Source organism: Echinops telfairi, unplaced genomic scaffold (genome assembly GCF_000313985.2).
Source record: "Echinops telfairi isolate 266 unplaced genomic scaffold, ASM31398v2 ScPeMD7_7418;HRSCAF=8456, whole genome shotgun sequence".
In the NCBI taxonomy this organism is placed as follows: Eukaryota; Metazoa; Chordata; class Mammalia; order Afrosoricida; family Tenrecidae; genus Echinops; species Echinops telfairi.
In genome coordinates this window covers 1,165,996-1,182,214 of record NW_022111318.1, presented here as the reverse complement: position 1 = coordinate 1,182,214, position 16,219 = coordinate 1,165,996, and the positions used below count along the sequence as shown (strand labels likewise).

Below are 16,219 nucleotides of genomic sequence, written 5' to 3'. Positions count from 1 at the left end.
TAAGAAAACCCTGTTTGCCCTGTACAAATATAAGGTACAGAAACTTAACTGCAATTACTTGACTTCAGTGTGTATCTGATCAATTTTAGATGATTTTCTGTATTTAATGTTTTGTGTTGCACTTATACACAGCTTGGTCAGACAGAAGCTTATGCACTAAATTTTATAATCTCTCTTAACTTGGCTTAAGATATGGGTAGATTGCCAAATGCATGCCTGTTACAGCTTGCTTTTTCACTCATTACCTTTATATTCAATATTAGCCTAATCATGGTATGTTTGATAGTATTATATTGACATATTTTAGAATTTTTTCAACCAGAAAAGTAGAATAGAAATGCTCACACGAACATCTTTGCCTCCTCCACCATTTTTTTTCGTGGTTATATGGTGATCTCCAATCTTACTATAAGGAGAAACTTCAAAAAAACCCTTAGAGATTGGAGCAGATACTGACAAGATACAGTCCTTGAGAAATTGTTGTTGGCTTTGCTGTTCTCCTTTGCGTGGGCAACCCCAGCTGGAACATGTGACCGAAAGGGGTGTAGCAAAGAGGAGATGACATTATTGGGAAGTAGCTTGGAGCTCTATGAAGAGACATTTCTAGATCTACCAGTAGATCCTGCTCTGTAGGTTGGAAACTCCTAATTTAGTTCATCCAAGGCACAGCTCCAAGGGGCAGTAGCCACATTGTTAACCTATAAAAATTACGACATGGAGTTAAATAGTATAGCAACCACAAAAGCTATCTAAACCAGTTCTGTTTTTAAGTTCTTTATTTCCTCAATACCTATTACATTCTTACCAAAATATGTTATTTTCCATGTTTTGATTTTAGCTATCCTGGTTTGGGTAAAGTAGTATGTCATTGTGGTTTTAATTTGCATTTCCCTGATGGCTAAGACATTGAGCATTTTTACAGTATGTTTGGTAGCTAGGTGAATATCTTCTTTATTGAAATGTCTATTCCAGTGTTTGCCCATTTTATGATTGAGTTGTCATTTTAGTGTTGTCAAAGCTTTAATGTACATTTTGGTTATTGGATTATTGTTAGGTATTTGGATTCTTAAAATATTCTCCCAAGGAGCCCTGCTGGCAGTGTTTGGTAAGTACTGGAGTGTTAGCCACAAGGTAGTCCAAACACGCCAGCTCCTCTTTGAGAGAACGATGAGGCTATCTGCTCTGCAAAGACTAACAGTCTCGGAAACCCCATATGGGGTCCCTGTGAGTCTCAATCAGCTGGATGGCAGTAGGTTTAAGATATTCGCCCAGTTGGTAGTTTCTTCACTTTTTTTTGGCTAAAATCATTTCATGAATAGATGTTTTACATTTGTATGAGGTCCCATTTATTCATTTGGTCTTTTTCTGTTTGTGCTTTTGTTATTATGTTGCGGTTCAAATAAATGACAGCCACTATAATGTCTTGACATTGAGAAGACTCTTTATTCAGCTAGCTGTGCTACCGAGACACTAAAGACATTTCCTTTCATAGCTGCCCAGAGTGAGCTTCTCAGTCCATTTTTAAGGCCGAAAAACTCATTTACCACCTGTCTAGGGTTCAAGCAAGTGTGAACAGAAGCAGAAAGCAAAATTAATTTTAACTTCAAGAAAAGTAAGCATGCATTACAAGGTATATTCCTTACCATAAAAGAAACAATACCAAAATTGTTTATAACATCCTGGTTACCATAACAAGATTATATTGTAACATCCTGGTTATCATGACAAGAGTAACTATACCATTCAGATTACAACATCCAAGGGAACAATATTGAATCAAAACAAACGATACATTGAAGAACAGTCAAAACTAATTGTAGTGTCCAGAACCTGAGAACATGAAAGTACATTCTAAATTTAATCACCAGCAGAGACTTCCCCATCAGGGGAGGGAGAACGGGCAGGTCAACTAGCAGTCAACTTTCTGAGATGGGAGGGAAGAGCAGGGAAGTCACTTAGCAGCTAACAAAAATGGAGTTTCTTTTGCTAGTCTGCCTCAATTAAATTAGATAATCTTGATAAAAGTCAGACTTGGCAGCATCGTCCCTATGTTTTCTTTTTTAAAATATAAAAAAACCTTTTTATTGTGAATTAGGGGAAGGTTTACAAGCAAACCAGGTTTCCATTCAACAATTCATACATTTTGTTTCATGTCATTGATTGCGATTGTAATAAATGGCGTGTGTGTGTGTGTGTGTGTGTGTGTATGTGTGTGTGTGTGCGCATATTTGACCTCTGGCTTCCCTATTGCCATGAAGTAAGAATCACGTGCCTTCATCCTCCCTCTTTCTTTACCTACTCGGACATCAACTGTTCCTTGCATGGCACTCCACTTCTAATTTGGGTTTGAGAATTCATTGCAACAGTCACACAGAACTCACAGACAAAACTCACAATCACGGGGCCTTATTAGGGAAGTTAGTAGGTTACCACAAGTCAGGCTCAGTAAACAGTAAGGAGACAGTCACTGGTCTACAGCAATACCTCTCTCTAGCCAGCATCCAAGTCCCTCCAGTCCTCAGCTTCTCCACCATGTGGTTTCACTCTTTCCTATTGCTCCCCCCACTCAATTATAGAGTAAGTAGAATCATGAAAATTATAAATCCATATTCCATATTCTGGTCCTTAGTGTAATATTGAGTAAATGGCAAGGAAGCCATATCTGACCTCCTCTGACTACACAAGGAGACGAATCCAACTCCACCCAATTGCCAGAAGGCAGAGGCCAGATATGCCACCCCCTCCTCCATCCTTCTTTTAACCTACTCTGACAGCACCCATTCCTCCCACGATGCTCTACTTCGCTGCTGGGTTCAATAATCCAATGCAATGGTCATACAGAACTCACAGACAATAGTCATGACTAAGCAAGTTTATTAGGGAAGTTAACAGGTTATCACCAGCCAGGATCAGAGAACATTAAGTCTGCAGTCACTGGTTCTCAGCAACACCTCTCTTCAGTCAGCAGGCAAATTTCTGTCCAGTCCTCAGCCCCTCAGCCATGCGGTCCCTTGGCCTCTGCCTCCGTGTACCAGGAAGCCCTCCTGTCACTGTTGTGTCCCAGTCCCCATAGTCTTGGTATCGCTTCTTCTGTTGTGTCTCGTGTCATGGTTTCCTTGCCTCTGGTCCACTTGGCTCCTTCGCTCTGTATCATAGTCTCTCTGGCAAGTATCTGGTGCCTTTGGTCTTGGCTTCTGCCACTTCAGACAGAGATTTGAATGGTTCCAATGGCTCTGGTTCTTTCTTCTTCCTTCCATGGCAGCTTATTCTTATAGCTGTAGGGTGGAAACTAGAACGGACCGATCCCTTTATTAGTGTTATACACACCCTGTTCGTATAGACCCTCCCAATCATTTGGTGGGAACTCCAAATGGGAAGTTGTGGGAGCAGTGCCATGGATAAAAGAGCCATATTGAGAAATTTTACTGTACCACAGCAATTCCCAGTGTTACATCACTTTTTCCACCTCTTCCCTGTGTTTTTCATTTCCATTCCTTTGTCTTTCCTAATGGTTCCTGCATATTGAATTTTGTCCTTGGGCAAATACTGCCCTTTTGATCTCAAACGGTTGATTATAGTAAGTAGTGTACATCCCACTAGTGTTACTTTTGAACTTGTATATATGTTTGTTGTTTGGTTGAAAATTGAGCCATGGGGGTGAGTTCAGTTCCAGGCCTAAAGGTTGACTAAGGATTAGGGTTTCCACCAGTTTATCCGATGAGTAAGCCTGTTTTATATTTTTAATGATTTTGAATTTTCTTTGACGCTTTTCTCCCAATCTATTGAAGACTTTCTAATAGGATTTCTTTCAGGGTGGTTACTAGTAGTAGACGGGCAGCATCTAGTCCTTCTGGTCTCAATATTGTGGAAGCTGAGATTCGAGTGGTCTATCAGTCTATTGGACTAATTGTTTACATGTGTCTTCAATTTTCTTCATTTTTTTGGTTCGAGATGAGGAGAGACCAGTATCTTAGATGACCTCTCATAAGTATCTGAGACCCCAGTTGCTATTCACCAAAGTAGGATGTAGATTGTAGAACATTGTTTTTGTAGGCTATGTTATGTTAATGGGCCTTACTAAGAAGTTTTTATAAGTTTGGTCCCTGTATACTCTGCTATATTAATGGATATATTTGTAGCATAAGGGTAAATAAGTATGTATACATATCTTGTCAGATCTCTATATGGATACTACCCATTTTCATTCCTGCATCTATTCAACTTGTATGTCTGTGTCTCCACTCACAAATCATTGTAGGAAAATATATATAGCAATATTTGCCTCTCTTGCTTTTATCTGTTGCACGTCTTGCATGATCATCCCCTACCGCCATCATTTTTTGCTGACCTCTTTCTTATTGTATATCCCTTTGCCCTAAGTTAATATATGTCTACCCTCTAGTTAATAATTTACTCTCCCTTGCCCTCTCATCCTTGGTAACAACAAACAATGTTCCTGAGTTAGTTAATTGTGCTAACCTGGCCGATAATCACATGTGGGGCTAATTGAAAGGCGGAGGGATAAATGGGTGGTGAGCCTCGCCTTTCTAGTTCTCGGGTCTCTTGCTTTGTGATGGTCGCACCGGGTGCAGCTGCCTTAGCAGTTTCCTGCTTCAGCTTACAAGATTGACTTCCTACAAGACATCCCCAAAGAGAAGCCACATGGACCTATCCCAATGCAGCCCTGGGTGTGGAGACCCCTGCTAGTGCTGAGATGCTTATCCGTTCACTGACTCAGCTTTCCTCCTGCAGTTGGCATCATTGCCTCTGTTTTGTGAGGTGGAGGACTTTGTGGACTGGTGTTGGGTATGGGTTAATGTTGGACTTGTGGGCTTGGGCAGCATTGGGTTGGGATGTTTCGTGATGCACACACTTTCTCTACATAAAACTCTCTTATACATGAGTTGCTGTGGATTTGTTTCTCTAAAGTACCTAGACTAATACAGTTCCTATAACGTGAAAACCTTTTCTTGACTTTTTAAAATAGTGGTCTCATGCCATATTTGCTCATTTGTGATTGACTTATTTTACTCAACACAATATCCTCCAGGTTCATCCATGTTATAAGATGTTTCACAAATTCAGTGTTGTTTTAATGTATTTAGTATTTCTTTGTGTCTAAGTACTGAAGTTTGTTTATTCATTCTTACACTGATGGACATTTAATTATTCCCATCTTTTTGCTATTGTGAATCAGGCGATAAACATGATTGTACATTTATCTATTTGTGTCACAGCTTTTATTTTTCTAGGATATAGGAGAAAGATTATTGGGTGATATCATAGATAGTTCTATTCCCAACTATTTAAGGAAGTGCCACACCATTTTCTACTGTGGCTACACCACTTGATGGTCTCACTGGCAGTTTATGAGAGTTCCAGTCTTTTTGTCCCTTCCCCAGCATTTATTGTTTTTTTTTAACTTTTGATATTAATGTTGGGATGAGATGATATCTCATTTTTAAAGCTATCTATTGACCATATCTATACAAAGCTATCTATTGACCATAGTCCACCAGGATTTACAATAAAGTGAACAATATACAATTAGAGGAACATTCTGATTACTACAAAGTTAGTTTTCCTGGCTTCAGCTGAGCTAGAGTAACCCAAATACTGAGAAGATTGAATGGGCTTGGATTAAAAAAAGAACAAACCATGTAAGTCATTAGTTGAGCTTAAAGATTTGTTCATTCGTTTATGCCAGCATCTCTAATAATCATATTAGGTTTTCACCAACAAGGTCTTAAGACATTTCATGAATCGCAACCTTTTAGTCAATATGACACAGGGATTTCAACTTTGGGTTAAAAAAATGGCTACCAAAAAGGAACAAGTGCCCACTTATCGAAGCCTTTCTCAGCTTACTAAAATATGCCAACATTAGCGTAGTTTTCTTATTTGAGTGGGAAGATTTTGAATAGTGCTAAGATTTTTTTCACTTAGGGAATTTTGCAAATAGTTTCATTTATATGATTCTAAGATATGGATTTTGGTACAGGTTTCCTAAAGTTGTCCAACTAAAATCTGCCCTCTACCGTTTTATTTGAGGTGATATGTTTCTTGAATTTCTCAGAAGGATAGCATCCCTGAAGCAAAAGCAAGATACCCACGGTTATTAAATGCCATTTTTGTTTAGAATAATTTTGATTATGGTGAATGTAAAATAAAATAAACTGTACATACATATTTATGTATACACACCTACAAAAACAAAGAACCAAAAAACCCAGAATGGTACTTAGGCATACATTATGGGTTCCACAAGTTCTGATTCAGTATGACTAAGTAACATTTCCCAATGTTTAGAACAGCTATTCTACAATGCAGAGGAAATCGTATACCATGCTATCAAATGTTCTTTCTGATGAAGCAACTACAGAAAGCTTTATTTGTTCAAAGTAACCAGTGCTATTGAAGCAACCACCACAATAACTCCCCTGATACTACTTCAAAACAAACATATCAAACTTGATTTCTATTAGAATATAGTTATTATACACACTAATAGTTAAAAAACAACCAAGACCCAAATTTTATATATATGTATGTATGTATGTATATATATATATCAGTACAAACAATTGTTGAGCTTCATCTTTTAGACAAGAATGTCAAGTTGGTCTCTTTTTATAAAATTCAATTACAATTTGAAGACATTGTATGCTTACCTCTTTTGTCAGCACCAAGTTGGCCTCATTTGATTCTTTCCATTTCATGAGAAACATTAATTCCTCAGTGCTGTTTGTGGCACCAATTACTCGTTCAGGATCAAGACCTCTAGCAAAGCCCCTTGGTTTGTCTGCAGCATTTCGTTTTTTCTTTGATTTGCGTCATTGGGTTCACTGTCTGATAACGATAGTGAATTCTTTCTTTTTGTATTATCCTTTTTTTTTTACCACTTCTTTTGAGAATTAAGAAATGCTTCAATTATTTCTGGACAATCTAAATTTTCTTCAGGTTCACAAGTATTGTCAGCATCTGTAAATCCCTTCCATTTTAGTAAATGTTCCACCTCCCCATTCACAACATGTCAACCCAGCACTTTTTCTATCACAGACTCTTCAAGTTGCCTCTTTCACTTTTTTACTCTTTCCATTCTGTTTCTTTCCCATTTTTACAATGTAGTTTTATTGGAGACCATTTTTTATTGCAGACTTGAAGAGCTATTATGTTTAGGGCTTGGTGCCTGGTGGTTCCTGGAGGGGAGGAGGAGCGAGATCGAGGGGCAGGGGTGGTTGATATCTCATTCTTCTGACTTGCATCTCGTGAATGGCTAATCTCAAGCATTTCTTCATATGTTGGTTGGTTGCCTACATTTCTTCTTTAGTAAAGTGTCTGTTTGTGTCCTCTGCCCATTTAAGAAAAAACCCTTACAGTTTTATTGACATATAATTTATGTATTATGCAATTCGGTACTTTAAACATATTAAAAAGAGTTATGCAATCATCACCACAAGCAGTTTAATAACATTTTCTTCATTCTTGTACTAATTGTTGTTAGCTCTCCATTTTCCCCCAACCTCCACTACCCCATATTGTCTGTATAGATTTACCATTCCTGGATTTCATATAAAGAAAAACATACCTAAATCCAGACAAACTCAACAACAATAAAATAAAACAAAGAAAAACCTCAGTTCTAAAGAAAGCAGAAAATAATAAAAACTAGAAAAAATTTAAAATGGATCAAAAGGGAGAACAAATGATAAAGTGTTAAAATTTACCCTAACTACATCAGCATTAATCCACTTTGCAGTGCCCTCTGATAGCAAGGCTATTCATATGCCTGGTCAATGGTCATAGGGAATTCACCCAAGACTTAATCCATGCAAGGACTCTGCCAATGGGTTTTGGACTTTTACTGTTATCAGTAGCCTTCTGTAAACCAGGCACTCAGAATTTAAGCTTTAATACAGTTCCCTCCTCCAATCTTGGATTTCATTATTTATCACCTTTGGATCACACCAATTGTTGTGCTTCTTAGATGGCTGCTTGTTTTAAGACAATAAAGATCCCAGATGTTATTCTTTCTGATAGCTGGGCGCCATCTGATTTTTCACCACATTTTGCTATAGCACTCATATCTTCAGTGATCTCTTCCTGAGGGCAAGTATTGAGTAGATACTTGTTATAAGAATGTTATAAGAATGATGCGTTCTTAGATTAGGGCTACGATTAAGTATGAGCTCAAACTCTATTTATTTATGGTTTATATACATCCCTGGTTCACTTTAGAGACATCACTGTCCTTTTATTGGGGAATCCCCATGGGGCATATGGTAATTCTAATAGTATCATTATTTCAACCAGTGGTATAGAATTTAAAATATTGAAAAAAAAGAATTGAAGATATTGTTGAGAAAATGAAAATATACATGTATGGGACAACTTTTTAGACTAGAATACATGGATTGTTGATTTGTACAGATTGGAAACATAGTGACTGGACACAAATAGTGAGGGCTGGAGGTAGTTTAAAACTTTCAATAATGATCATTTGCAGAGGCAGAACTGTGACTACTGGACTAAGGCAAAGCGTATGTAAATAGCAAATATATTGTAGCCTTAAATTGAGGACCCTCAAAGCAAGATATTTGAACCAAAGTCCAGTGATTTCCATATCCATAAACTTGGGAAAATATTCATCTTCTTCTTACAACAGAGTGTTTCAACCTTAAGTCCAAGGGGGTATTTCATTTCCTTTAATCTATTACAGGTGTGTTTAAGGTAAAGTCCACTTTACTTAGCGGGGTTTCCAAATCGGAATCCTCTGGTGTGGCCTATGAAAGATGTTGTGCATCTCCAAAAGACAAGAGTCTAAAGTCCCGATTGTCTGTAACATGCAGCCAAGTTCACCAGGGGCTAGATAGAAACTAGGTCAAAATGCCCAAATTTGGAACATAATCCTGGGTGTATTCTCTCATTGGCGGTTTATATAAGTAATATTAAGCATTTTTCCCAATCCTCTGCCCATTTTCAAAACAGTTTTATTGGCATATAATTCACATATACAATTCAATAATTCAAACATATTAAAAAGAGTTGTACAGTCATCTCCTTACTCAATTTTAGAACATTTACTTCCTTCTTGTATTCATTGTAATCAGCTCCCCATTTCTCCCCAGCTTCCCCTGTCACATCCCCCCCTGCCCCCCCCCACAAGAAACTATCATCAATGCAGTCACTGTCTCTATAGCTTTGACCATCCTGGATTTCATATAAGAAAGTAGACAAAAATTACAGCTTCTGCCCATTTTTTAATCAATTAATTTGCTTATTTGTTGTCGAGGTGTTGAAATTTTCTATAAACTTTATAAATTGATCCTTTTAATTCCATTTTCCACAGATTATTTTGTATGTATGCATATATACATTTGCATACATACTTATGTATCCATATGTACACACATATATTTGTTTCGTTTTGATTTTTTCTTTGAGTTGCTTCTTTTTATTTTTATTGTTCTAAGTACCGTATATACTCGAGTATAAGCTGACCTGATTAAAAAAAAAAAAAAGCTGACCTGAGTATCAGCTGAGGCCCTAATTTTGCCATAAAAACTGCATTAAAAATGTGCTGAGAAACTTGGCTTATCCACAAGTATATACGGTATTCTTGTTATGTGTTATTGGTCTTTGTATGACTTCAGTTCTGTCACTTGGCTGGGTGTGCTTCCCTTTCACTGATGAGTTATGGTGTCACCTACCCCCAGGGAACCTATGTTGTTAGACATGTGTGACTTCCCTTACAGGGTTCTGTGGAAGTGTGACACCAGGTCCTTTCTCTAATAGGAGGTATCCCTTCACAGCTCTTGAAGGTTAGCATGATCTTTTTGTTTGGGGCCAGATATCTAATGTGGCCCCTGGAAAGTAGGATGGATTCTTAGGTGCGGTGGGGCGGGACAGGGTGTTAGGGCCTGTGGATGTGGTTCAGGCAGTGGAAGGTGGGGCTGAGGTGCCAGGGTATCCATGGGCCCACTGGGCATGTGTCAGCGGGGGCTGCATTAGGATGGGGATATAGGTCCTGCTTGGGCAGGTTTAGCACAGATGGGTGGTAGAGCAATGGGGTGGGGGTGGGTTGGCCAGGGCTGGTGGTGGATAGGGAGAGGTAGAGTGCTTGGACATATATAATAGTTCTGGGTGTGCATGAGTGGAGGATGAAGAAATCAGCTTGGGGTTGGGGGTGTGTTGTGATCAGTGAGAGTGCCTCTGCCATAGGTGGATGAGGGTTGTTGGGGTAGAGCGCCAGTACCCATGTGAGCAGGTCAAGCTGGAGCGAATGGGATGTCTATCAGGTGGTTAGGCTTGGGGAACTGTTACATTAGTGAACAGACTGGGTAGATAGTTGAAGGTTGGTTATGGGTGAAGTGCCAGTGTGCACACCAGTGGGTTGGGCAGGGACATGAGGAAGTTGGCCAGAGGTAAAACTTTGCGTGTGTGTGTGTGTGTGTGTGTGTGTGTGTATGTGTGTTATTGATTTCTTGCTTTACTCTATGTGATCAAGGAAACTACATTGTATGATTTCAGTGTTTTTAATGCATGGAGACTAGTTTTAATACCTAATATTTTGTCTTTCTTAGTGTGTGATCCATGTGCATTGGAATAGAATATATATTGTGCTGTTGTTGGCCAGAGTGTTCTGTGTGCCTGTTAAGTTTAGGTGGTTTATGGTGCCATTCAGGTCCTATGTTTCTTTGTTGATCTTCTTTTTAGATATTCTGCCCACTATTGAAAAGTGGCATACTAAAGCCTTCACCTATGACTGTAGTGTTATCTATTTCTCCCTTTAATTCTGTCAGTGCTTGCTTTATATATTTAGTTGTTCTGATGCGAGGGCATGTGCATTTGTATGATTGTTAAGTGTTCTTGATTAATTGACCCTTTTATAACTATATTATGTCCATTTTACTTCTTCTAACAGATTTTGTCTTAAAATTTTCTTTTTCTCATAGTAAGAGTTTGATTCCTAGCTCTCTTTTGATTATTTACATAATTTTTCCCCATCCATCTCATTATAAAGAGTATATAGTTGAACAATGCTTCCTTTTTAAAAAAAATCATTTTATTAGGGGCTCATACAACTCTTATCACAATCCATACATACAACAATTGTGTAAAGCACATTTGTACATTCGTTACTCTCATCATTCTTAAAACATTTGCTCTCCACGACGATGCTTCTTTTTAAAAAAATCTATTCTGTCACTCTGTGGCTTTTGACTGGAACATCTAGTCCATTTAAATTCACAGTAATTACTGATACAAGATGACTTACATCTGCCATTTTGTTTTTAGTATGTTTTAAACCTTCTTTGTCTTTGTCCTATATTGATGCTGTTTTGTTGGTTTATTGTAGTGATCTGTTTTGATTCTCTTCTCTTTTTGCAAATGATTTTTAGATGTTTTCTTATTAGTTACCACAAGAATACTATATTTAACAGTGTGTAGTATCCTAGCATACGTTGCTACCAATTCTAGCATAGGTGAAAGCAAGTCATAAGTGAAGTGCCATTTCTATGCCAAGAAATTTAGATGACAGTTACTTGGCCAGCTGACTGGAAGAGATTCATATTTGTACCCATTTAAAAGAAAGGTGACCCAATAGAATACTCAAATTATAGAACAATATCATTGATAACATGTGCAAATGCTGCAGATATTCCAGCAATGGTTGCAGTAGTACATTGCCAGAAATTCATACTGGGTTCAGAAGAGGATGTAGAACGAGGGATATCATGGCTGATGCCAGATAGATCTTTGCTGAAAGCAGAGACTACCAGAAAGATGTTTACAGTAGAACACTGGACCTCGACGCTAATCCGTTCAAGGAGCATCAAGATGTGATGCAGTTGAGTTCTGAATCAATCTGAATTAATTTTTTTTATTAATCATTTTATTGGGGCTCATACAATTCATCACAATCCATACATACATCAATTGTGTAAAGCACACTTATACATTTGTTGCCCTCATCGTTCTCAAAATTTGCTTTCCGCTTGGGTTCCTGGAATTAGCTCCTCATTTTCCTTTCCCCCTCCCCCTCCCTCCTCCCTCCCCCCTCCCTCTGAATCAATTTTTCCCATAAGAAATAACTGAAAACGGATTAATCCATTCTCGACCACTAAGATTTTACCCTAACCTTGCCATGTTATATAAAACCATTACACAGAAATTTCAAAGTAAATAAGTTCAAAGTTAAATAATATAATTTAAATATGAGACACAACATTAAAAAAGTTTTTTAACAAGTACAGTATGGCCCATACCTTGAGAATAATGAGGATCTGGATCTGTGGATAGGGATGTGGAGAGGAGGTATGGAGAGAGAGTCATTGTTTGGAAGGTGAATCCCCTCCCATAAAATCAACTGGTAGCTGCTTTTCAGGAGTTTTTTTCCTTCTTTGCCTTTTTTCACTAGGACCTGGCTGGCTTTCTCTGAAAAAAAAAAATCTGTCTAATGTGGTCTGCTGTTGGCTGTTCCTTAACTGTTTTCTAAAAGGGTTTACTAAATTATCATCAACAATATCGATAACATGGTTAACCAGCTCCTTATCATGATGATTCTTTTCAAAATACTCTTACTTAGAATCCATGTTTTTTTAATCTAAAAACAGTACAAAAAGCCACAAAACTAAGAAAATTATAGCAAAACTCTTGGAACACAGCCACAAAATGTTTAAACTATGTGTACTAACAACGCCAACTACCATAGAGTGACCGAAACACGAACTGCTTTTGTTTATAAAAATCACATGCATCGGTTCGGATTTTGATGTTTTGTTTGAGCTCTGATGCAAAATTTTCTTGACATTTCACGTCGAAATCGGATTATGTCGAGTACTGATGCAGTAGAGTACCAGGGTTCTACTGTACTTGTGTTTTATCGACTATACAAAGGCATTATTACACTGTGCGGACTATAACAAGCTGTGGATAGTCTTGAGAAGCATGGGGATTTTAGAATACTTAATTGTGCTCATGTGGAATCTTGGATTAAACGGCAGGTAAGTGAACAGGACAAGGGAATACTGTTTGGTTTAAAATCAGGAAGGTGTGCATCAGGGTTGTATCCTCTTACCATACTTATTTAATCTGTATGCTGAGCAAATAATCAGAGAAGCTGGGTTATGTGAAGAAGAATGTGGCATTAAGATTGGAGGAAGGCTTATTAACAATCTGCAATATGCAGATGACACAACCTTGTTTGCTGAAAGTCAACAAGACTTGAAGCACTTGCTGATGAAGATCAAGGATTTCAGTCATCAATATGGTTGGCATCTTAATACAGAGAAAGCTCAAATCCTCACAACTGGACGAATAGGTAACATAGTGATAAATGGAGAAAAGCTTGAAGTTGTTAAGGATTTCCTCTTGCTTGGATTAACAACCAGTGCTCAAGGAAGCAGCAGTCGAGATCAGACCATGCAGTGCATTGGGTAAATCTGCTGTACAAGACCTCTGTAAAGTGTTGAAAAAACAGGATGTTATTTTGAGGACTGAGGTGTGCCTGACCCAAGCTATGGTATTTTCACTGGTCTTTCACGCCTGTGAAAGTTGGACATTGAATAAGGAAGACCAAAGAATTGATGCATTTGAATTGTGGTGCTGGAGAAAAATATTGAAAGTACCATGGAGTACAAAAAGAACAAACAAATCTGTCTCGGAAGAGGTACAGCCAGAACTCCTTAGAAGCAAGGATGGTGACACTTAGTCTCACATACTTTGAACATGTTGTCAGGAGAGGCCTGTCCCGGGGAAGGACATCATCCTTGGTTAAATAGAGGGCCAGCAAAAATGAGAAAGACCCTCCATAGGATGGGTTGACATAGTGGCTGCAACACTTGACACAAATATAAAAGCAATTGTGAAGATGGCGCCAAAATGGGTGGTATTTCATTCTGTTGTACAGACGGTTGCTATGAGTCTGAACTGACTGGACCTGGACTAACAACATACAAGTTTATACTCAATGCCATTCTTCCCCTGACCCCATTTTTTGTCACTAAATGATGTCTTTATATTTCATGAGTTTTATATATATCCTATAATTTTATCCTTATTTTTTATATATCAATTATTAAAAATCTTGACGGATAAAATAATTAAAACTATCAGTCACAATTCTGTATTACTAGCTAGCCCTTACACTTATACATCTAATTTTCTTTATTAGGGATCTATGTTTTATGTATAGCTTTGAATTGCTTCTCGGTTTTATTTTCCCTGTCCATTTTTGGAGCTCTCATTATTATTTTTTTGTAAGGCTGGTCTTGTGGATATGAACTTTTTCAGCTTCTGTTTGGGACTATTTTAATTTCACCATTATTGTTGCAGGATAGTTTTGTTGAATATAATATTCTTGGCTGACAGTTTGTTTCTTTTTCTCAGCATTTTAAATATGTCATTTTATTGCCATCTGGCCGTCTATGATTCTGAAGAGAAATTAGCATTTTATCTTCTTATTCTTCTTAACATTTCTTATATGTTTATAAAACAAATCCTATTAATAGGTGCTTCTGGTGATTACATCATTAAAGATCACATTGTTACAAACGTCTGCATAGTCAGCAGTACACAACTGCAATTCTACATAAATGCCACAGACACAGAGTATTGTTCTCTTGCTCTATTACCCAGCTGATACACCTATTGTAACAAAGAGAAGTGGGGATAAATGCAGAAGAAACTTTGTCCGATGGAGGAGTGAGAAGTAGGAAGCATAGTGCAGGCATCGTTGATGTTTATTAGCCAGAAGCAAATAGTTTAGAAGGCCTGCCCTGACAAAGGAAATGCTGAAAGCCAGTTATATAAAAATTAAGGTGGGCTTTCAGATGACTAACACAACAACATTCCTTGAATGAATGGTATTTCTGATTTTATTCATCCATTTCATTGGGAGCAAAAATAAAAATGTAAACTCTACACCTTGCTTATCAAAATTGCTAGGAAAAAAAGAGTCCTTTGCCCTTAAAAAAACTTTTTTAAAAAGTTATTTTTTCAACTTAAATTTTTGGGTAAAGTATAATTTTCATATTCTTAGGAATATTCCAGGAGTAGCCCTGGTGGCTTAATGGTTATGGATTGGCCTGCTAACCACAAGGTCAGCAGTTTGAAACTACCAACTGTTCCTTGGGAGAAAGACTGGGCTTTCTACTCCTCTAAAGAGTTAACAGCTTCAGAAACTCACAAGGGCAATTCTGCCCTGCCCTGTAGGTTTGCTATGAGTCAGAATCGACTTGATGGCAGTCAGTTTGTTTGTTTGTTTATTTGGGGAAGATGCCAGGTTTGGTCACACTCTGAGCCCCGCCACCCCTGCCCCGCTGAAGAGTAGAGGGAGGAGTTCATTGCTGCTAAGCCGAGTTGGAAGGGCAGCTGCAATGTCTTCACCTTTCTTGTGACTCACTTCCTTTGGGGTCGGAAGTCTTCTTGAGAAGCCTTTCCTTCATTTCCTTGTTTAGAAATAGTTCTTGCAATAAAGAGATCTGAGGGTCTGGCCCCAATCCCAACTACATGGACAACCCCTCCCCCCCCCAGGAGAATTTATTTCAGAGGACAGCACTGAAGCTACAGCTCAGGGAAAGGGACATGTCTGATCAGAGCACACAGGAGCAAATGAAGGAGGAGGAAGAGAGAGTTGAGCACATCCTGGCCCACCAAGCCTTGAGGATGATATCCTGCTCAGAGCAGCAAATGCACAGAGAGGACCATATGGCTAGCCCCACTATGAGACACGACATCCCTCACTGACCCATAGCCCTATGGGGGACAACACTGGAGACACAGAGCAGGAATTACGCCCGATCTGACACCACCACACCGAGACAAAACACTAAGGGCTTGCAACAGAACAGCAAGCAGAGCAGAACAAGGAAGTCCCGGGGGAATACCAAAAATAGACTTTGGGGCCAGGGCTTGGCATCCCATCAGATTCGACCAGAAAATACTCCTAAAGGTCAACAGACAGACCTTGAACTATTTACAGGCTTGCAACAGAACAGCAAGCAGAGCAGAACAAGGAAGTCCCGGGGGAATACCAAAAATAGAGTTTGGGGCCAGGGTGTGGCATCCCATCAGATTCGACCAGAAAACACTCCTAAAGACCAACAAACAGTCCTTGAAATAACTACAAGCTTTTCTTTTTTGTTGTAATTGTGTTGTTCTTTTTGTTTGTTCATGTGGTTTTATCACTGGCTTTTTGTTGTTGTTGTTTTGTTTT

At 38.4% G+C, this 16,219-nt stretch overlaps 1 protein-coding gene and 1 pseudogene across 1 annotated transcript in view; one reads left to right on the top strand and one right to left on the bottom strand.

Annotated features, from left to right (window-relative positions):
* Window positions 1-16,219, top strand: part of ATP7A (ATPase copper transporting alpha) — a 148,849-nt gene that overhangs the window by 9,374 nt on the left and 123,256 nt on the right. The window lies entirely within an intron of this gene.
* On the bottom strand, window positions 1,443-7,115 carry LOC101656260 (annotated as a pseudogene).